The sequence below is a fragment of the Arvicanthis niloticus genome, chromosome 2, assembly GCF_011762505.2.
Source record: "Arvicanthis niloticus isolate mArvNil1 chromosome 2, mArvNil1.pat.X, whole genome shotgun sequence".
Taxonomy (NCBI): domain Eukaryota; kingdom Metazoa; phylum Chordata; class Mammalia; order Rodentia; family Muridae; genus Arvicanthis; species Arvicanthis niloticus.
The window spans coordinates 144,136,509-144,159,950 of record NC_047659.1 but is presented as its reverse complement, the minus strand read 5'-3'; the positions used below and the strand labels follow the sequence as shown (position 1 = coordinate 144,159,950).

At 40.1% G+C, this 23,442-nt stretch overlaps 1 non-coding gene across 1 annotated transcript; it reads right to left on the bottom strand.

Moving 5' to 3' along the window:
• Positions 1-15,421: 15,421 nt before the first annotated feature.
• Trnal-cag (transfer RNA leucine (anticodon CAG)) lies at positions 15,422-15,504 on the bottom strand. Its single transcript has one exon. It is a non-coding gene; the product is annotated as a tRNA-Leu (tRNA).
• Between the last annotated feature and the right edge of the window lie 7,938 nt (positions 15,505-23,442).

Below are 23,442 nucleotides of genomic sequence, written 5' to 3'. Positions count from 1 at the left end.
CTTGCAGTAAAGAACACAGTATATAAGATTTGCCGCCGGGCGGTGGTGGCGCACGCCTTTAATCCCAGCATTTGGGAGGCAGAGGCAGGCGGATCTCTGAGTTCGAGGCCAGCCTGGTCTACAGAGTGAGTTCCAGGACAGCCAAGGCTATACAGAGAAACCCTGTCTCAAAAAACCAAAAAAAAAAAAAAAAAAAAAAGATTTGCCATGTTACCACATTCAAGTATCCAATTCAGCAGTGCTAAGAACATGATGAATAAATACCACAGCCCATCTACAGAGCATCATTGATCTTGCAAACTTATCCTGTGTGTTTAGTGAAGCATTAACTTTCATCTTTCTCAGTCAACGTTTGGCTCCTATTCTTAATTCCACCTCTGTGCATTTGATAGTTCTATGGATCATGAAATATTTGTTGTTCATTTTGTGGCTCGCTCATTTCACTTTTTATAAGGACCTCTTGGTGGTTTGAATGAGAACTGTTGGAGTATACTCACATGTTTGAATACTTGGGCCCTAGATGGTGGGAAAATTTGGGAAGGATTAGTAGGCGTGGCCCTGTTAGAAGAGGTTTGTCACTGGGGGCAGGAAGACTTTGAGGTTTTCGAACCCCAAACCTTTCTGAGGGTTTTTTTTTCTAACTACTCATTGTGGATCAAGATGCAATCTCTTACCTACAGTTGCAACACCATGCAACCTGCTCATTGTCATGTTTCCTGCCATGATGGTCCATTGTTTTTTGTTTGTTTGTTTTCTTTTTTTAAAGCAATATCTCAGCCATTAAATTATACAAAGAAGATTCAGGAAGCCGATGATGTGGTGAAATCCTTCTTGATCAGAGAGGCAGAGAAAGAACCAAGCTAAACATGCTCCTCAACCAATGACACAGAAGTAAAGGGCCCTTTCTCCTCCAAGCTGTCTTAAATACCCTTCAAATAATTGCCATCCTTTCCATATCTTGTATTAATTTCATCTCAACTGGCAACTTAATCTGCCTATTGATCTATGGTCAAGTTTATTTAATCCTGTTTACAGAAATCTATCAAAGTTAAGAAGTGTGCTAGGGCTGAACCACAGCAGAAGAAAGGTTTTTCCAGTTCACATACTCAGGTTTCACCATGTGAACAAATATCCTGCAACAATGGCCACAAGCTCTTACTGTACTTACTTTGATAGTCTCCAATGAACTTTTCTCGTTGTCGCTTTTGCTGTGGTATTTCATCACACAAAAAAACAAAACCCAGAGAGACTTCAGATTTCATCTACCTTATATTAGGTGTCAGGACTGATATTCCGTTGTCTGTACAGAGTGTGCTTGGCTTAGTTCTTAATCCTCTAAAAGAACTCTGACTGCTTATAATTCCAGCTCTGGAGAATAGGGCTGTGATAAGCCTGGGTGGGGAAACCTATATGACACTTGGTTTTCAGTTCTTCTGTAAGGAGAACTGTGGGCTTCCATGCTAATTCTGTTGTTAGTTGTCCTTTGGGAGTCACCATACCATTTTCTATAGATATGGGATCCTCTCACAGCCTCTCACGATCCTCCCTCACACACAAGAAGTCCAAGTTGTCCACACACATCCCAGAACACTTGTTTTCCTGTGTCTGTCTCAGCGACCATAAAAAAACAAGAGGCAGTGGTGGATCCTTTTCATTGTCAACTTGGCAAAATCTAAAACCACCTGTGAGGAAAGTCTCACAGAGTCATCATCTGAATGAGGTTAGCCTATGAATATATCTGTGGAATGCTGTCGTAATTGTGTTAATTAAGGTGAAAAGAGTCACCATAGTGCATAGCTCCATTCCCTAGGCAAGGACCCTGGTTGTGTAACAATGGAGAAGTGAGGTATGCACTAGCCCACATACTCTGAACACTTTTTGCTCTTGACTCTGGATAGGGGTTAACTCTTGTCTCAGGCCCTTGACTTTATGACATCATCCAATAATAAAGCATAGACAGGAACTGTGAGGTAAAGCCACCCTTTCTTTCCCAAATTGCTTTTGTTAGGGTATTTTATTGTAACAATAGCCATGATGTTTAGCATAAATTTTAACATTTTGTTTGTATTGGAGGACATTTTAAAATGAAACGTAAAGTATATGTTGCATGTAAGTTGTTGTCCACAGAATTCCAAGTGAACATGTAGGGGTGGCCCATTCTGTTCACCATGCTGGACACCATCCTGCCAAGCCTATGCTTGTCCCTCACTGCAAGTAGAAACACACCCTGATACCTGGAGCTGCTGATAGTGATACCATTGTCCACAGAGTGTCTCATGGTTGCTGTTTCACAAATGACAAGAACAGAGGATTACTAGATCACAGTCTTGACCTGCCTGGACCCAGCATGTATTCCTGAAGTGGGTGATGTCCCTAGTATCTGCAGAACAGTGGTGATGTACCTGCATGTGCATCTGATGCTTGAGGCAGAGGGGTCAGTGTCCCCAGATGTCATGCTTGAGTGTTTCTGGAAGCCTTGTCCAGAGACCCATCTCTTTCCCTCTCAGATTGCTACCTGTGTGCAACTGTGTTTTGCCATGCTTCCCACAATGCACTCTTTCCTGGACCATGGAGGTCATGTGTGATGATACAGGTGGGCCATTTCTCATTAAAGCCCAGGCTGTTGATGACTAGTGTGGATCTCTGCAAAGGTTGAAGGCTCAGGTGAGCCTGGTTTATATAAGAGCTACCTCCTCCACAGCACTGGAGGCCTTAAGTAGAATCTTGTAGGGGTTCTTTTTGTGATACTTGTGTTGAAATGCTATTTACTGCTCTCAGGATCTTGATGCGACAATAGCAAATCCTAATGCACACCAAGTGATGCTATGTAAACTTCCTTTCCACTATTTTTAATTATTGGTTAAATAAAACTTGCAACAACCAAATTTTAGGGCATGGGATAAAGAGAACTGGCTTAATAGGTAGGTTCCACAAGCAGAAGGAGAGGAGATGGGGCATGAGAAGGAGGAGGATGAGGAGGAGGAGGAGGAAGAGGAGGAGGAGGAGGAGGAGGAGGAGGAGGAGGAGGAGGAGGAGGAGGAGGAGGAGGAGAGAAGAGGAGGCCTCCCTGACTCGTGAGGGGCCAATAGCACATGCCAGAGTAATATATCTCCCAGAGTGATAGACTGTTGGAGCATAAATAGCCCAGGGGATTTCAAACAGGGATTATTTGTGGAGCACAGTTCAGCCATTAGCCAGTGGAACATTTAGAGATTTTGATTAGATGTAATCCCCCAGCCATTGTACAGAGCCTAATAAACAAATATAGTTTAAATCCCATTCTTTAAAGTTAGGGATAAATTTAATAAGTAGTGTTTTACAGGCACTAAGTTCAAATTTTGGCCATGCCTCTAAGGGTTAGTCCTCTCTTAGCCAGGAATTCCCCCTGAAGACAGCACACAAAAATAAAATGGCTGCCAGACCGATAAAAATTTCTCTCCCCTTCATGGGATCAAAATGACTTAGGAGACACAGTTCTGGATGTGTTTGGGAGTTTTTGAGAGAAGATTAAGAAAATTTTAAAGAGCCATTCTGAATGGGAAAACTCCAACTGGTGGCCCAGCTTAGGCAGAAAATGAATTGAACACCTTTTGTCTTTCTTTGTATCACAGATGCAATTTGATAGGCTACTTTCTATTCCCACCCCTGCCTACCTCTCCCCACCTGCATCCTACTCTCACCTGCCTCCCACTCATCCCCAACTGTCCTCCTCTTCCCAACTACCTCCCTCTTCCCACTAACTAGCCTTCCCCACCTGCCTCCCACTCCCCCCACCTGCCTCCCATTTCTGTCTCCCAACTCCCACTCTGCCTTTCTCACCATGGACTTCCAACAAACCATGATACAAGATAAACCTTTCCTTTCCATACTTCTAAAATATTTTTATTAGGTATTTAATCAGCAACAAGAAAAGTCACTGATGCACCAAGCAATACTTGGGTGAAGCCATCTCCTCTCTCTCAACATGCTCTTTCTGGGTGGAACAGAAGTTTCTTCACATCTCCCCAGAAAACATAGAACAACAAATGCTGCACAAATCACTTGCTGTAATCATAATTCAGGGTGAGTTCCTAACCTAAAGAAAAACTCTTCAATAGCTGAAACATGAGAAGCTCCCAGAACATCTTGTGAACTATCACTACAATGAAGCCAAGATCCCATCTAGGTGCAGACCCTTGGATATGGCTGTCCAAGTTGAAAAGTGGCTGCAAAAAGGACAACAGCAAATGTGACAATGGTAAAGAGCCTTAAACACATGGGCACAGGGGAAAATATCCTGAAGAGAACACCAATGAAATATGTTCTAAGATCAACAATAAACAAAAGAGACCTCATGAAATTGTAAAACATCTGTAAGTCAAGGGACACTGTAAATAGGATAAAATGGCAATCAACAGATTAGGAAAAGATATCTCCCAATCCTACATCTGGTAGAAGGCTAATATCCAATATATACAAAGAACTCAAGATGTGAGACTCCATAGAGTCAAATAACCCTATTAAAATGGAGGAAAGATCTAAATGAAGAATTCTGAACTGAAGAATATCAAGTAGCTGAGAAGCACCTAATGAAATGGTCAACATCCTTAGTAATCAGGGAAATGCAAATCGAAATGACCCTGAGATTCCACCTCATAACATTCAAAATGGATAAGATCAAGAACTCAGGTGACAGAAGATGCTGGCAAGGATGTGGAAATTAATAAACACTCTACCATTCTGAGTGGCATTGCAAGTGGCTACAACTACTCTGGAAATCTGTCTGTCTGGCAGTTTCTAAGAAAATTGAACATAGTACTACCTGAGGACCCAGCTATACCAGTCCTGGGCATATACCCAAAAGATGCTCCAACATATAACAAAGAGACATGCTCCACTATGTTCATAGCAGCCTTATTAATAATAGCCAGAAGCTGGAAAGAACCCATTTGTCCTTCAACAGGGGAATGGATACACAAAATTTGGTACAATTACACAATGAAGTACTATTCAGCTATTAATGACTTCATGAAATTCTTGGGTAAATGAATGGAACTAGAAGATATCATTCTGAGTGAGGTAACCCAATCACAAAAGAACACATGTTGTGTACCCTCACTGATAAGTGGATATTAGCCCAAAACTCAGAATGCTTAATATACAATTCACAGGCCACATGAAACTCAAGAAGAAGGAAGACCAAAGTGTGGATGCTTCAGACCTTAGAATGGGGAACAAAATACTCATGGAAGAAAATACAGAGACAAATGGTGGAGCAGAGTCTAAAGGAAAGGCAATCCAGAGACCGCCCCACCTGGGAATCCATCCCATATAGAGTCACATATCCCAGACACTAATGCAGATGCCAAGAAGTGCTTGCTGACAGGAGACTGATATAGCTGTCTCCTGAGAGTCTCTGCCACAGCCTGATGAATACAGAGGTGGATACTCACAGCCAAACATTGGAGTGAGCACAGGTTGTACAATGGAGGAGTCAGGGAAAGAACTGAAGGAGCCTAAGGGGTTTGCAACCCCATATGAAGAACAACAGTCAACCAACCAGAGAACCCAGTGATTAAACCACCAAAGAGCAACCCATGGCTCCAGCAAAATATGAAGCAGAAAATAGCCTTGTCAGGCATCAATGGAAGGAGAGGCCCTGGGTCCTGTAAAAGCTCAATGCCAGAGTGTAGGGTAATGCCAGGGTGGGGAGGCAGGAGTGGGTGGGTGGGTGGGGGAGCACCATAATAGAGGCAAAGGGGAGGAGTGGGGATGGTATAAAGTGTTTCTAAAGGGGAAACTGGGAAAAGAGATAACAATTGAAATGTAAATAAAGAAAATATCCAATAAAAGAGAAAGAAAATACAAGGCACAGGCTTTTCCAGAAGAAGCTCACTTGCCATTTCTCAGGGAATCTCTAGGTCATGAAGGTGCTGGTCGCTCTGTTGTGGTGGCCTCCATTATTGCTCAATGTTTTTTGGTTTGATGAGCAGGTGGTGTGCCCAGATAGAATGAAAGAGTGAAATAAAACTGTTTTAAAGGTTTCTTTGTTTCTATAAAGCTAATTTCAGTATAACTTATTAATAAAAGATCTACCCATGATTGAATTTTTATAAAATACTACTATGTTCTGTGTTATTACAGGGTCATCACATTACCTGATTTCAGATGATACTACAGAGCTGTGGTCATAGACATCAGCATGGTACTGACACATAGCCAGGCACAGATTGATGCACTGCCATAGAAGATCCAGATGTAATGACACTAAGTCACATGATCTCTGACAAAGACATAAACATCTACAATGAACACCCACTCACATGTTCACACACAAAGGCATACACACACAAACACACACATACACATGTACCTGCCACATGCTGCAACACACACACGCCTTTACCCCTAACAAATGTTCACACCCACACATGCACACATATACCCACATACACATGCTCACACAAATGCATATCACATACATACCCCCACATGTACACAGGCAACCTACCACACATATACACATGCACACTTGGACCCCACTCCCAATATGCTCACACACTCACATGCACCCCCAAACACCCTCACACACAGACATGCACGCATGCATTACCCCATATGCTCATACATGCACACATGCACCTTTAACATGTTCAAACACACATATGCACATACATACCCCTACATGTCATGACACAAATACATGCACACATGCACATACACATGCACAATGTATACATACACTTACACACAGGTGATAACCACATCCATGCATCACCATACTCATTCTCTCTCTCACACACACTCACACAAATCCACACATCCACTCCTGCACCCCTCACACACATGCTCACACACATACACATGTACCCACACACACTTGCCTCTATCCGTATCAAATGCTGACACCCACACATGCACACATACACACATGCACAATATATACACGTACCTACACACACGTGCTAACCACACACATGCACCACCAAACTCATTCTAACAAATACACACATCCACACATTCAGACATGCATCCCCTCACAAATGCTTACACACATACACATAAACTCACATATGTATGCACTTGTGTTTTATTGGAACAGAGTGGAAGACCTAAAATTGATTACACAGCCATAATCTATTGTTAGAAATCTGTATAATTGTTACTAAGCTGATGCAAATTCAAGGATTTCATTGGTATAATTTCTTCTATTCAAAATTTGCGGGTACAAGGCTTAGACCTTTTACTTCTCCAACAGGGGAGTTGTGTGTTGCCCTTAGAAAAGAGTGTTGCTTTTATACTGACTATTTAGGCATTAAGTCTCTTGTCTGTCAGGTTGATGCTATTCAACAAACTGATGGCTTTTGTACAACAGATAGACACTATTCAAATGAAATCCAGACAGGTCCATTATTACAGGCTGGAAGTAGGGGACTCTGAAACCTCTGTCATCAAGACTGATGAGGATTAACCCCTAACATATGCGCTAAGCTGGATAGTCAATGATGAGTAAGAGAACACTTCAAGACCCTTGCTCCTAAAAAGGAAGGCCTCATCATCCTAAGACAGAAGCTCAACCAATGGATGTTGAGTATCCAAGGACGGGAAAGGGAGGCTGGGGTCATTTGTTCTGACCTAAGGCAGGCACGGTTTTTGTAAGTTTTCTCAGCCTTCCCTTTTGAAAAAAATTTTAAAAGGGGGAACTGTTGGGAGCCAATTTTTAGCAGAAAGCAGCTATCAACTTGGCAGCCATCTCGAGCCATATACCCTGATAAGAGTCTTGTTTTTCAGCAGCCTACAACAGCTGAACACACTCTGACAAACATCTTGTTTATCCCACATAGCTTGTTTTGCTGTTTAGTGACCCCAGCTGCATGGTGCACGTGGTAAAATGACTTCAGCTGTGTTCTCCTGCTTGTGCTTATAAATGCCCAGGATTTCCTTGTAATAGTGTCAATAGGAGGCAATAAAGGAGACAATAAGAGGGAGCAAATGGGAGACAATAAATGAGACTTGACTACATACCCTGTGTTGTCTCCATTCTTTGTGTCTCTTCCCCTTCTTCCCCCCACTCTCTCTCTTGCTAGACCCTGACCCGTGGACTGGAGCAGCGCAGTCTGGGACATTTTGGCCCCCAGGCATGGGGCAGCTTGGGCTGGAACACCTAACCCTGAAAGTCAATGATCAGGAAAATGAAGCCACATCTTTACTTCTCATCCTGCACAGAACTTAATTCCAATCAGATAAGGACATCAACACATGACCTCACACTCTGAGACTACACCAGAAACAGCAAAGAAGCTTCATCAATATAGAAGTACAGAAGAGGGATTTCTAAAAGAACCCTGGAAGTGCAGAGAATGAGAGTAATTATTGACAAAGGGGATCCCATGGAGCTAAAACTTCTGTAGAGTGAACTGTCAGGAGACAGTGAAGAGGAGAGGCCCACAAAAGAGGAGAGGCATCTCTGGCAGATACTCATCTGAAAAAGGATCAGTGGATAGAATATACAAAGAATGAAAAAGATGTCTAACCATTGAGAAAATTGAAAAAAGAGTGATAAAATGGGCATTGTGGGGCGAAAGAGGTGACTCAACAATTACTTTTGCAGAGGCTCTGGTTTCAATTCTCAGTGCCTACACAGTGGCTCAGAACTGTCTGAAACTCCAGTACAAAGAATCCACTGCCCACTTCTGATCTATGAGGAAACTGGGCACGCATGCAGTGCACATACAAACAAACAAATCATCCATACACATAGAATAATAAAATAAATATTTTTTGATTAGAAAAAGAAACATTTAGTCAAAGGCAGGCAGGATACAATGGGGTAAATTGGGTCTGTGAGAGGATTAAGTAAAAAATGGTTGTGTAGAAAAGCCAGGCAAAACCCTACTATCTCATAGTCTTACTCTCAACTGAGGAGCTATTGGCAGCTGAGCAATGGTGGTCATTCTGTTGTGTGGATGAGGTGACTGGAAGATTGCCTAATCTCCAGTAAAGGGCACCACAGCCAGGCACATGCAAGCATTGCTAAATGGACTTAGTAGGGAAGATGAGAAGGAAGAGCAGGAAGAGTTGGAGATTACATAGTTAGCAGATGGTTGTTTTGGATAGATCTGGCGACCGTATTGGGAAAAAGAAGGGCTTATATAATAATAATAAATTATATATACATTTAGAATTCTGAGAATAAAACAAAAATCTAGGGACTGAAGAAATGACTCAATGGTTAAGAGTACTGGTGACTCTTCCAGAAGTCTCAGGTTCAAATCCCACCACCTACATGGCAGATCAAAACTGTCTGTAACTACTGTTCCAGTGAATTAACACATGCAGGCAAAACACCCATGAATATAAATAAAAATAAATATATTATAAAAAGAAAAAATATAGAAAACAGTGAAGTTTGATCAATAATTTTTCTTAACAATTACCTTTTGATTTCCCAAATTATCCTTAGCAATCAATTTGTATGAAAACAAACAAATCCAAAGCTTGCACAGAGCATCATTAATTAGAAGGTATCCAGAAAGAGTGGGCATTGCTATAGCAGATTCTTGACCTGGTACCATCTGTGCTCTTTCAAAGCAAACCCATCTGGAAGTTCAAAGACCATACTTATGTGCATGGGTTGGCAGACTGAATATAATGCTGTGTTTTAATTTGCCTTCCAAAATGCTTGCTTATAGATGGTAAGTGGCCCTCCAGATGGCTTTGATTGGTAATAAATGATTGCTGTTCAGCCAGTGACTGAGCAGGGAAATAGAGGCAGGACTTTTAGACTGCACAAACAAGGAAGTAATGAGGATGAGGAAAGAAAGAATTGCCATGAAGGAAGCAGAGAGATCAGAAGTAAAGACAGGCCAACATATAAGCATCCAGGAAAGTAGCCCCAGGGGCTACTCCCCAACTTGGGTTTTGAAAAGAAAAGACTATAAGTAGATTTAGAAAATGTTAACTCAAAAATACAGAGAAAAGTATGTGCCAGCAATTGGGAGGATTAGAAGTGCACAGTCAGTGAGCTACTTAGGCATGTTAAAGATTAAACTTACATGTGTGTGCCTTTAATTCATGAATCCAGAACTCTTGAATGGGTGCAGTGCATGCTGGAACTTCCTGGAACTCAAGTGAATTAACAGTTCGCCTCTACAGATGGCACCCAACATGGGGAAAGTACTCAATATTAAAAATTATTTAGAGATTCTGGGATGGAATAGATATACTATGATATAAGATTAGAAGGAGGGGAGAATGGGTGCAGTGCATGCTGGAACTTCCTGGAACTCAAGTGAATTAACAGTTCGCCTCTACAGATGGCACCCAACATGGGGAAAGTACTCAATATTAAAAATTATTTAGAGATTCTGGGATGGAATAGATATACTATGATATAAGATTAGAAGGAGGGGAGAATTGGCTTCTTAGCAAGCTACAGATTTAGCCCAGGCCATGTGGTGATTTCTTCCACCATTTAAGAACTATACAAAGAATTTAGGCTTAGAGGTGCTGGGAGTCACTGCTGTTCAAATAGACAGGCTGCTCAGAGGATGGCAGAGAGAGGCAGACAATACAGGCTATTGGCCTCCAACAAGCAGATAATCAAAGGACAGGAATAGATTAATTTTGATTTAATTGTTTTTAAGATTAGAGGAGAGTATACTGGTAATTGTCTAAACACTTGTCAATATACTTGGAATAAATAAATTCAGGTGTTTGTTCTCAAATATAGAAAACAGAGACACACAGGAGGTGACTGATTGAGAAAAATGCTTTAAAGAAAATTCAAAAAGTCCCTGCCAGAGCAAATATTTAGGATCTGTGAACATGGTTTACTTGGTATTTCTGGGATTTTTCAGCCTGGTATGACAAATTTAGAACCTGGAAATAGACTCATACAGTAAGTAGAAAGAAATCAAATTGAAGTTAAATATACAGATGAATAAAGATAGACCTTGATATCATGTAGGTCAAAGAGCAGGGGATAAGTTAGGCAGATAATAATATTTATTTAGATTGTGTTAATTACTTTAAATTGTTTTAATTATCAAAGTGCATATAATTATGAGTTTCACAGTTATATTAAATTTCCCCTGAGAGAGAGATCAAGCTACTAAATTAATCAAATCTCCACCTTCAATGATTTTCAGTTACTAAACCAAGGACATTGGGAGAGAGGTTCTATATTTTGGTTGACAGGAAAGAGAAAAGGCTTTGAACTTCTTCCAGGGTATTATCAATCAGACTTTTCAAGGAAGATTCCCTGAAGATCTTAGCTACAGAAAAGAATAGAATATTTGAAGTCAAAGAAAACAGGACCCTGAAATGACCTACTGTAACAGAACCCCTGCCTCCTGAAGCTGTTTCCAGAGAATTGCTTCCAAAACAGCTTCAGGAATAGCTGGTGATTTTATATGACCTCACTTCATTCAACCTTCCAGATGGATCCAGTCAGCACTTCAGTCAAATCCTGAGCCATCTGAATGTAGTAAGACTGGATAACAAATGCTTAACCCTATGGTTTTTTTGTTTTTCATTTTTCAAGACAGGGTTTCTCTGTGTATCGCTGGCTGTCCTGGAACTCACTCTGTAGACCAGGCTGGCCTCGAACTCAGAAATCTACCTACCTCTGCCTCCCAAGTGCTGGGATTAAAGGCGTGCACCACCACTGCCCAGCAACCTTATGTTTTTAAGACTAACCAATTTTTATCATTTTTCCTAGCCTTCCCCCAACCCTTTAAAGTATTTCTTTTTACATCTATTATGCAGGAAGAGCTTGTAGAGAATTTTCATCCTGATCCCTTGGGTTTAGGTATCAGGTTATGGTTATTTTATAAATTATAAATAGGTTGTCAGTTTTAGGGCAAATTGGAAATGGTCATAATTTTGAACTAGGGAAAAGTAGATTAGACAGATTACTAAATATATTCTTATTCAGAGCATTATATAACTACAATTTTACATTGTTAGAAATCTTTATAATTGATACAAATTGATGTTATAACTTTACATTGGTAATGGATTTATTTATTGATGCAGATTTAAGTTTTTCATTGGTATCAATTTCTTATGTTGACACAAAATTTGAAATTAATATTGTTACTCTTAGCAGTGCACAGGAAGACTCCATATTCAGACCCATCCCAGAGAATCTACTGCCTTCAGAGCAGATGTTAAGAACCCTTCCCCATGACCCAAGGTCCCAGAGTTACACCTGGGAGACCAGCAATGCACTAGGAGCCCACCACTCACCAAAACCCTGCCCTCCCGAATACCACTCGCCTTCCACCCCTCTGCCTGGCCCTTCTTGCTAGGGCATGCTTATAGCTGGTCATCTCCCAGGAAGACACCATATTCAGACCCATCCCAGAAGATCTGCTTCACTCAGAGCAGTTGAGGATCCACTGTACCCAGAGAAGTTAACTCCTAGTTGGTCTGCTCCTGTGAAGACACCATACCCTGACCCATTAGCACGGATTCCTTCTGTTCTGAGCTGGTGCATTGAATACACCTTGGGTGCTACCTCTGCAACCAATCTCACAATACCCAGAGGAAGCTGGATTCCCAGGAGCTCTAACACACCCAGGATCATAGAGGAAGCTGGACTCCCAGGAGCTCTAACACGCCCAGGATCATGGAATTACAGGATCCCAGGGACAACCTGAATCCCAGGAGCTCTGGCACCCAGGGTCACTGGATTACAGAGACAGCTGGACTCTGAGGAGCTCTGACACAACTAAGATAACAAGAGAAACAGGCTCCATTCAGAGACAGTGAGTGCAGGTAGCACTAGAGATAACCAGATTGAAAAGGCAAACACAAAAAGGTAAGCAACAGAAACCAGGTTACTTGACATCATCAGAACCCAATTCTCCCACCATAGCAAGTCTTGGATACCCCATCACACTGGAAAGGCAATATTCAGATTTAAAATCACTTCTCATGATGATGAGAGAAGACTTAAAGAAGGACATACATAACTCCTTTAAAGAAATACAGGAGGGGCTGGAGAGATGGCTCAGCGGTTAAGAGCACTGACTGTTCTTCCAGAGGTCCTGAGTTCAATTCCCGGCAACCACATGGTGGCTCATAACCATCTGTAATGGAATCTGATGCCCTCTTCTGGTGTGTCTGAAAATAGTAACAGTGTACTCATATGAATATAATAAATAAATAAATATTTTTTAAAAAAAGAAATACAGGAGAACACAGGTAAACAGATTGAAGCCCTTAAAGAGGAAACACAAAAATCCCTTAAAGAATTATGGGAAAACACAACCAAACAGGTGAAGGAATTGAACAAAGCCATCCAGGATCTAAAAATGGAAGTAGAAACAATAAAGAAATCACAAAGGGAGACTACCCTGGAGATAGAAAACCTAGAAAAGAGATCAGGAGTCATAGATGAAAGTATCACCAAACAGAATACAAGAGATAAAAGAATCTCAGGTGCAGAAGATACCACAGAAAACATTGACACAACTGCCAAAAAATGCAAAATGTGAAAAGTTTCTAACCCAATGTTGGCAGGCAACTCCTAGCAGAAAGTGGCTATTATCTTTGCAGCCATTTTGGGACACATATTTGAAGGTTGATACTTTTCCATCCTAACAAGATACTTGCTTTTCTAGCATGATGGTTTTACAAGCAGTCCACAACAGCTGAGCACACTCTGATAAACATCTTGTTTTTCTCAGACATATCCTGGACTTGCTATTTAGTGCCCCCTTCTGCAAGGCAACCGTGGTTAATTATCTCCAGCTGCACTCCCCTGCTTGTGCTCATATACCCACAATTCCCTTTCAATAAATGAGCCTTGATCAGAAAACTTTGTCTTGGCTTCATTCTTCCTGTCTCTTGACTCTTCATCCCCACTCTCTCTCTTGCAGACCCTGTTGACTGACCTGTGGCCCAGATCACCTGGCACCTAACATGGAGCAGGGATAAAGAGAGAACCAGTGAGGGTCATTACTGGAAGGGACGACTGAAAATTCAAAAGGGAAACAAAGGTAATTGTGGGAACCTGCTTGTTGAGACCAGGTAAGTCACAATAATACAAATGGGGCAAGAAATACGTTAGCATGAAGAGATGAGAACGTCTTTAAAGTGAGGAGTAAATGTGGAAATTCCGCATTTGTTCTCATCTTTGGTTTTATTAAAAGAGTTATGTCCTTGGTTTCCTCAAGAAGAAACCACTGATGAAAAAAGATGGCATAGAGTTGGAGATGCACCAGCACAGAGCCACAGAGGCCTGTCACCGTGCATGAAACAGTTTGGGGCTTGCTGATCTTGTTCCCCCAGTAACCTCTCTTCACAGAGATGATGGAGAGCTTGCCCAAGATGACGGCCCCTCAGAAGGCAGTGGCACGCTCCTTGGAGCACTTAACACCAAGACCAATGTTACAGTTGGGGACCAATTGTAGTCCCCAGTAGCACTGAAAGCCTTAAAGCTGGCCCATTGGCCAGCCGGAATCTGCTTCAGAACTGACTTGATTTTCAGAACCTCATCCTTTAGGAATGCACCCAGGAAAAACCTCAATGATCTCAGACTCCTTACTGGGCAGAGAGAACAGGTAGATATCCTCCAAAGACTTGAATTTCATGTCCTTAACCAAGTGGCCCAGCTTGGTGACAGGTATCCATTCCTTGTCTTCAGCTTTACCTCCACAAGCCTCATGAGCTCAACCACAACCATGGCCCTTAAGACCCCTGCCTAATTCTCCTGCACTGTTATCATTCACCATTTGGTGTTTTCCCAAAGAAGAAGAAGCTCCCCAACCAATTCTTTTTTTTTTTTTAAATTTGAAATCAAAGTAAATTTTGTACCATTTAATAAATTATAATTTCTTTTTTGTGGTTATTTTTCATATTACATTTATCAAGTTTTACAATGCATGTTTTTCTTTTTATATATATATTTTTTTATTAGATCTTTCATTTACACTTCAGATGCCATCCCCTTTCCCCATTCCCCCCCCTTAGAAAACCCCTATCCCATGCCCCCTTTTCCTTTTTGCATTTATACATTTTTTTAAAAAATGTTAATCATAGGCTTTATAAGTTTGGTATTGTTCAATCAGAGGTGTAACCCACTACCCAACCTAGATATATCTACTATCTTTGACTGGTGGAGATTCATGAACATCTGCTTCCCTGTCTCCCCCCTCTATCTCTCTTTCATCACCTAGCTTCTCCTCTCCTTCTTCTTCTCCTCTTCTTACTCCTTTTCTTCCTCTCAGTACTCCTCCCACCTTAGCTCCTCCTACACATCACCCTTCCTGTTAAAAGGAAACTTTTCTCTCAAAATACAATTAGAGCATAATTATGCCAATTTGTACCAGTGAGGTACAAGATAGTCCTAATACCCAGTCCATCCTTTTGTTGACCTACCAGCACCTCTGTCATCTCTTCTAACTAAAACATTTAGTTCTGAAAGTAGTTTTGTCAGAAGTGGGATTCGAACCCACGCCTCCAGGGGAGACTGCGACCTGAACGCAGCGCCTTAGACCTCTCGGCCATCCTGACTTCAACCAATTCTTAATACAGACACAATGATCAACTTTTTTTCCTCAAAATAAATCATATAGGTGGATGAATTTGTTTGATAGTCAAAAATATTTGTGTTGCTTTCTTCTCGCATCTAAATTTGTGAAGTTGCAGTAAGCACATGTACAACCTTTCACAATGCATGTAAGGTTGTGATGTAGAGTACAAATTGCCTGTTATAAGTGGTTTAGAAAGCTAACCATGTAAATATATCAACAAACACATACATTCAACATTGACTGCAGCAAGGCAGAAACACCATCCACTCAATTATTAATTCTGAAAGAGATCATATATTTGAACTAGGAGGATGCTGAGATTTGCATGTTAGACAAGGCAGACATGAGTCTCTCAGTGTTTGGTGATATGATGTAATCAAGAAAGGTTCTTCAATTGAATTGGCAGCAGTACTTAACAAGTGCTGGACACCACAGGAAATACAATGTGAGTTGTGAATGGGATTCGAAAGGCCATGTGGCAGACTTCATAGAATTGTAAGAGACACCAGTCAAGAGTCTTGTACCCCTTAGAGTTCTACCATCCTACTATAAGGCCTATGTCTTCGGATAGGGCAGACTATTAGCATGTCTTCTCCTCTGAAGACCCCAGAGTCTGATAGTCTGAAGGCCTCCTAGGAGGTCTGCTGCTACAGCCAGCAACACAGGTAAGAGAACCTCCCAAGTAACTGCAGCATTTAAGAACCCAGCAGACTTTGGAAAAATCCTTATACCAATCCCCTGTGTAAACACCACCCACTTTAATTTCTGTGCCTTCCACCTGGTCAGTTGATCAGCATGACTCCTTCTCTTAATAACCCATAGTCTGAAGGCCTCCCAGGATTTCTGATACAGCCAGGTACACAGGAGGTGTGAAGCAATTCATGGACACAGGAGGCATGTTACAGACACAGACACCCATCCAAGTTAGTGCCAAAGAGTGGTGTAAGAGTCAAGTGCAAGACCATAAACAGCAGAAGCCAATATACTCTGGCACCATCAGAACACAGTTCTTTCACCACAGCAAGCCCTGGATACACCAACACACCTGAAAATCAAGATGTTGACCTAAAATCCTATCTTATGGAAATCATAGAGTTCTTTAAGGAGCATATAAATGACTCACTGAAAGAAATACAAGAAAACAAGTAGGAACCCTTAAAGAGAAAAACCAATAGATCTCTTTAAGAAATACAGGAAAACACAATCAAACAAATGAAGGAATTAAACAAAATGGTCCTAGACCCTTAAAAGAAAATAGAAATAATAACAAAAACACAACTGTAGGTAACTCTGGAAATGGAATGCCTAGTAAAGAAGTTAGAAACTACCAAAAGCATCAACAACAGTATACAAGAGATATAAAAGAGAATCTCTGGTGTAGAAAATACCTAGGTAGATATCAACCAAAGCCCAATGGAAACTCAAAACAGAAAAAAAACTCTAAACCCAAATCATCCAAGAAATTCACAACACAATGAAAAGTTGAACCCTAAGAAAAAAATAGGAATAGAAGACATGGAAGACTCCTAGCTCAAATGACATGAAAACATCTTCAAAAAATCATAGAAGACAATTTTCCCAACCTAAATATAGAGATGGCCATTAATGTACAAGAAACACATAGACCACCAAATTGATTAGACCAATACAAAAAATCCTTCTGTCACATGATAATTAAAACACTAAATGCACAGAACCAAGAAATACTAAAAGCTGTAAAAGAAAAGGGCCAAGTAACATATAAAGGCAGACCTATCAGAATTACAACACATTTCTCAACAGAGACCCCAAAAGTCAGAAGAGCCTGGACAGAGGTCATGCAGAAACTAAGAGAACACAAATGCCAGCCCAGGCTACTATACCCTGTCAAACTCTCAATCATCATAGATGGAGAAAACAAAATATTCCCCGACAAAACCAAATTTAAATGTTATGTGTCTACCAATGCAGAACTACAGAATATTCTAGAAAGAAAATTCCAACAAAAGGAGGGTACATACACCAAGGGGAAAAAAAGGTATTAATCATCACACAACAAAACCAAAAGGAGAGACTTACATCAAACATAACAGGAACTAACAACCACCTGTTTCTAGTATCTTTCAATATTAACTGACTCAATTCCCCAGTCAAAAGACCTAAGCTAACAGACCAGATAGACAGGCAGGATTCAGCATTTTGCTGTATACAAGAAACATACCTCAATGACAAAGACAGTCACTCCCTCTGAGGTAAAGGTTCAATAAAAGTTTGCTAAGCAAATGGTACAAAAAACAAGCAGGAGTTGCTATCTTACTATCCAATAAAATAGAGTGTCAAGCAAAATTTATCAAGTGAGCTGGAGAAGGACACTTCATATACAATCAAAGGAAAAATCCAAATTCTCAATTCAAAACATCTATGCCCCATATGCAAGTGCACCTTCATTCATAAAAAAACAAACAACAAACAAAAACTTTACTAAAGCTCAACTTTCACATTGATCCCCACACAATAGTAGTGGGAGACTTCATTACCTAACTCCCATCAATGGACTCATTATTGAATCAGAAACCAAACAGAGACACAGTGAAACTAGTAGAAGTTATGAGCCAAATGGATTTAAAAGATATATACAGAAGATCTCACTCTGAAACAAAAGAATGTCCCTTCTTCTCAGCACCTCATGGTACCCTTTCCAAAATTGACCACATTATCGTTCACCAAACAAGTCTCAACAGATACAAGCATATTGAAATATCTTTATGCATTCTATCAGATCACGATGGAGTAAGGCTAGACTTCAATAACACCAACAGCAACAACAACAAAAACAAGAATACCTACACCCCCATGGAAAGTGAGCAACTCTGCTCAATGATAACTTGGTCAGGGAAGGAATAAAGAAAGAAATTAAAACCTTTTTAGAATTGAACGAAAATGAGAGCACAACATACCCCAACTTGTGGGATACAAGGAAATCAGTGCTAACAGGATAATTTATAGCACCAAGTACCCCTATAAAGAAATTGGAAGGATTTTTTTCTAACAATTTAACAGCAAACCTGAAAGCCCAAAACATAGAAAACAAACACACCCAAGAGGAGTGGTTTCCAGAGGGGAAAATGGGAAAGGGGCAACATTTGAAATGTAAATATGTAAAATATCTAATAAAAAGAAAAGGGAGATACAACAGAAAGGGTGGAAATTAAAAACATCATCAGATCCTACTACAAAACACTATACTCAAGAAAACTGGCTAATCTAGATGAAATGGATGATTTTCTAGACAGATATCATGTACCAAAGTTAAGTCAAGAACAGGTAAACTATCTAAATTGGCCTATATCCCCTAAGGAAATAGAAGAACTCATTTAAAAAAAAAAATCCACCCAGTGGAAAATAGCCCAGGGCCAGATGGCCTAATTGCAGAATTCTACCAGACTTTCAAAGAAGAGCTAATATCAACAATCCTCAAACTCTTCCATAAAATAGAAACAGAAGGAACACTACCTAATTCATTCTATGAAGCCACAATTACTCTGATACCTAAACCACACAGAGACTCGACAAAGAAAGAGAAAGTCTGTCCAATTTTGCTGATAAATATCGATGCAAAAATAATAAAATTCTTGAAAACTGAATCCAAGAACACATCAAAACAATCATTCATCATTCCAGGGATGCAAGGTTGGTTCAATATTGAAAAATCCATTAATATAATTCACTGTATAATCAAACTCAAAGAAAAAAAAATCAATGATCATCTCATTAGCTGGTGAAAATGCATTTGGCAAATTATGACACCCTTTTATGTTAAAGGTATTAGAGGAATCAGGGATTTTGTGTTAAATACTTCCTGACAGAAAACATCCAGGAAGTTTGGGATACTATGAAATGACCTAACATAAAAATAATAGGAATAGAAATAGAGTCCCAGCTCCACAGCCCAGAAATTATTCTCAATGAAATCAAAGAAGAAAATTTTTCCCAAAAAAGAGATGTCTATACACATACAAAAAGCTTATAGAATACCACTTAGGACAGAAAAAGAAATTCCTCCTGGAATTTATTAAGCATGCACAGAACTTTTTGAAAGGAGCAAAAGAAAAAAGTCAAGAAACATACAAAATGCAGACCTTTCAGAATTACACCAGACAAAAGAGAATATAATTTCTTCTCAGCACCTCATGGGTCTTTCTTAACAATGGATTATATTGCTCACAAAGCAAGCATCAACACATACAAGAAAATTTAAATAATGCCTTGTATCTTATCAAACCACCATGGATTAAAGCTGGACTTCAACAACAACAGAAATACTGAAATACTTCAGACCTATTTCTTTTATAAACAAAGAAGCAAAAAAATCAATAAAATACTTTCAAAGTGAATCTATAATACATCAAAGACACCACTCATCACGAACAAGTAGGCTTCATTTCAGAAATGCAGGTTTGTTCAATAACCAAAAATCCATCAATGTAATCCACTGTATAAACAAACTGACATAAAAAATCAAATGATTATCTCATTAGATTCTTAGAAAGCCATTGATAAAATCCTACTCCTCTTTATGTTGAAGGTACTAGAGAAATCAGGGATATTGTGCATGTATCTAAACATAATTAAATCAATGAACAATAAGCCAATATACAACATCAAGTTAAATGGAATGAAACTTAAAGCAATTCCATTAAATCAGAGACAGGTCAAGGCTGCCCACTCTCTCTGTATCTACTCAATACAGTACTTGAAGTTCTAGTTAGAGCAGTAAGACATCTAAAGGACATTAAAGGAATAGTAATTGGAAAAAAGTAGTCGAAGTATCACTATTCACAGATTAATCCTGAATAATCCTGAATAATAGAAGAATGTCAGTAAGAATCACCATTTCTTACCTCAAGCACTGCTACAGAATGATAGTGATTTTAAAAACTGCATTATACTGGTATAAAAGCAGTCATATTGATCAATGGAATCAACTGAAGACCTAAAAAGAAACCCATACTCCTATGGATACTTGATTTTTGATTAAGAGTGCAAAACCATACAATGCTAGAAACAAAAAATGTTTGACATTTAGTGCTGGTCCTACTGGTGGAAGAAGAAGGAAGTATCTCTGTACTGATCTGTACTGATTATCCTACACAAGACTCGAATCCTAGTGGATCAGGGACTCAACATAAAACTGGACATAGCATATTTCTTAGAAGAGAAATTGTGAAATAGCCTTGAAACATGAGTACAAGAGACAAGTTCCTGAACAGAACACCAATGACTCAGACTCTGAGATCAACAATTATTAAATGGGACCTCATCAAAATAAAAAAGGTTCTGGAGAGCAAAAGACATTGTCAATAGGACAAACCGGCAGCTCATAGATTGGGAAAGTATCTTTACCAACCCTACATCTGACAGAGGGCAAATATCCAAAATACATTTAAAAAAACTCAAGAAGTTAGATACCAACAACACAAATAACCCAATTTAAATGGAAGCACAGAACTGAACAGAGAATTCTCAACAGAGGAAGTCCAATGACTGAGAAGCACTTAAATGTTCAAAGCTCTTACTCATCAGAGAAACTCAAGTCAAAACAAACCTTGGGTGTGGGACAAATTTGCAAAAGCAGTGGACCGGTAGTCAGGTCGCAGGGAAGTCCTCCATGCCAGTCACAGGGTGGCAGGCCACAATAAACATGAGGAGTTTGTGGGTTCCAAAGTTAATTGTCCATGGTGAATGTAGATGGTGTGTGCACCCCCCCCCACACCCGTTCAATCCAAAGGGGAGCTGGCTTAAACAGGGAGAGGGAAAAGAGGAGGGACTGGGAAGGAATAACTTAATTTAGCTAGGTTCCCTCCCCCCACGCCTTTAGGTAACTCATGAATATGGCAATCTCAAGGCTGAGGCCTGTAACCACACCCTCTACCTGTGGTTGTAGCTGGTGACACAAAACCTCTCTGGGAGGAGCTACTCTGAGCCAAACGTGTCTGCAAGGTGCAGGTTAATGGGGATGTAGGAAGCATGGAGGAGTCTGGAATCTGGGGGCATGGGGCATGTGTGCTGTCCCTCACAGGCCATGGTCACGTGTTGGGTCTCTGGCTATCTCAAACCCAGTGCTCTACTAGGGAGACCAAATCATCCTTTCATGGCCCTACACTTTGGTTGTATTATAAACCCACCAGAATGGCTAAGATCAAAACTCAAGGGATAGCACTGAAGACCCCCAAACTCGGAAGACCCTTACTCAAGTCTTGGGAAATCACGGCCACCCAAAAATGGCAAGACACCATACCTGGATGCAATCAGCAGAGGTTTATTAGGGAGAGTTGGCCAGCCAACGGTCAGACTGCAGGCTCACACAGGAGCTGAGTTTAACAAATTGGCAGGTCGGCTGAGGAACTATTTCAAGGGGAAAACCACAAACCAGGGGAGTGAGGAGGGGGGGTAAGGGGTTGTCAAGGATACATAACATAAAAATAGCTGAACATTCCAGAGGAACCCAACCTAAATGATCCAAAGTCATGTGAAAAACACTCTGTATATTCATTCTTCTCAAAAATGTAGTTTTACCATGTCACTGTGCCCTACCCTGTCATTTACCAGCTATTTCTGATTGACAATTTCTCACTTGCTCCAGCCACAGCCCGGTCATTGTGTTTCGCCACCTAAATGACTTACATCCTTGTGGGCAGCCAGTTCTGGAACTGGCCAATCTACATTCTTGGCTCATTTCAGAAAGAAGTTTTCTATGTCCTTTAAAGAAAAACCTAAAAAGAAATTATATATATATATATATATATATATATATAATGTTTTTTCAAATTTTTCACTCCAGCACATGCTGGCAAGGAACACTTTTCCATTGCTGGTGGGATTGCAAACTTATACAAACATTCTGTAAGTCAACTTGATATTTTTCAGAAATCTCAGAATAGTTTTACCTCATGACCCAGCTCATGACATTTTATTTTTAACACTTTATGTTTATCAAATACCACAAATTATATGCTGAACTTTTTTCAACTAATGGCACTGGAAATGAACTTTTTCCCCAAAGTATTCTTAATACAGATACCATGCTCAACATTTGTTTTTCTCAAAATAAATCATATCGGCAGATGAATTTGTTTGTCAAAAATATTTGTGTTGTTTCCTTCTCACATCTAAGTATGTGGAGATGCTTTAACCACGTGTACAAAGTTCAATACTGTTTGTAAGGTTGTGCTGTATATTGCAAATTGGCTGTTATAATAAGTGTTTTAGAAAGCCAACCATGTAAATATATGAACATACATTCAACATTGACTGCAGCAAGGCAGAAATAATATCCATTCTTTAGGAATTCTGAATTGAGATCATATTTTTGAGTTAGGAAGATGCTGAGACCTGCATTTTTGACAAAGCAAATGTGAGCCTCTCAGTTTTTGATGAAATGATGTAATCAAGAAAGGTTACCACAAATAAATAACAAATTCTTAACAAATGCTGGAGATCCCAGGGAACATAATGCTGAGTTGTGAATGGGGTTCAAAAGAGGGCATGTGGCAGATTAGAAAGAATTGTAAGACATACCTGACAAGAGACTTGTACCCCTTAGAAATTTACCATTCTACTTTTAGGCCTATGCCTCCTTCAGGGCAGATTATCAGCATGTCTTCCCCTCTGAAGTCCCCATAGTCTGATAGTCTGAAGGCCTCCTAGGAGGTCTGCTACAGGCAAGGCCTCAGGTAAAAGAACCTCCCAAATAAACACAATAGCTGAGAACCCTGAGGAGCCAAGTAGACTAGGGATACATCTTCACACCAATCTCCTGTGTAAACTCTAGCCACTTTAATTTTTGCACCTTCCATTTGGTCAGATGATCAGCATGACAGCTCCTCTTAATACCCCACAGTCTGAAAGACTCCAAGGAGAGCTGATACAGCCAGTGCCA